Genomic DNA, 937 nt, shown 5'->3' on the forward strand with positions numbered 1-937 from the left:
AATCATCGATAAGACGCTTAGAGAATCCCGCTATAGAACAAGACTACATAGTCATTTTCTATATTAGTTTTATTGGATGCTGAATACAAACCCATTTTTCAAATTGTTCCATCACGTCACAATTTTAAGAAATTTGCAATTGAAATTATAATTCCTAGAATATTATCTAAAATAGAACATAGCGTTTTATATTAATATAATTATTTTGTTAAAGGAAGAAATTTCCTTTTCTGTAAATATACGCTATACATATATGTATATATACCTTCTGTATAAAAGTACCGGGAATCGTTAAAAAAAAACACAGAATATTTTATTTATTCATCAAAATTTATTTTGTCGCCTTCAAAGTAATCCCCATCGTTTGCAATGCACATGTGAAAACGGCGAAACCAATCTTCCATGCACTTCTGGTAGGCCGATTCTGGTATGGCCTTCAGGACACGCTGCGAATTCCGTTTGATGTCATCAATCGATGAAAAACGAGAAATTGAACGCACTAAACCACTCGTACGCCTGAGTTTTCGACATGGTTGAGTCACCATAGGCTTTTTTCAACATTTCCAGTGCGTCGGCACACGAAATTTCGTTTGCAACACAAAACTTGAGGCACACTCTTTGTTCGACAATTTTTTCCATGGTAAAATTCGCAGAGCAACACTGAGGTAGACTTGTTTGGACAGCTGCCATAAACAAACTAGTTGACCGATCGAGCTCAAGCCTTGGTTGGTAATTCAGGAAGGTAGTGCCAACCTAAAAAAAAACATTTTACCGCTACCTCTTCCGCGGTTCATTTAAATGACAATTTCCCGGTACTTTTTATACAGAAGGTACATTGCGTCCAATGCATTTCAATTAAAATAATTAAATATATCACTGCGCATGCTCTGACCAGAGAGAAATCTGAAAGAGGCCATGCCGGTTTTTTTTCCTGTTA

The sequence above is a fragment of the Trachymyrmex cornetzi genome, unplaced genomic scaffold, assembly GCF_001594075.2.
Source record: "Trachymyrmex cornetzi isolate Tcor2-1 unplaced genomic scaffold, Tcor1.1 scaffold573, whole genome shotgun sequence".
NCBI classification, from domain to species: domain Eukaryota; kingdom Metazoa; phylum Arthropoda; class Insecta; order Hymenoptera; family Formicidae; genus Trachymyrmex; species Trachymyrmex cornetzi.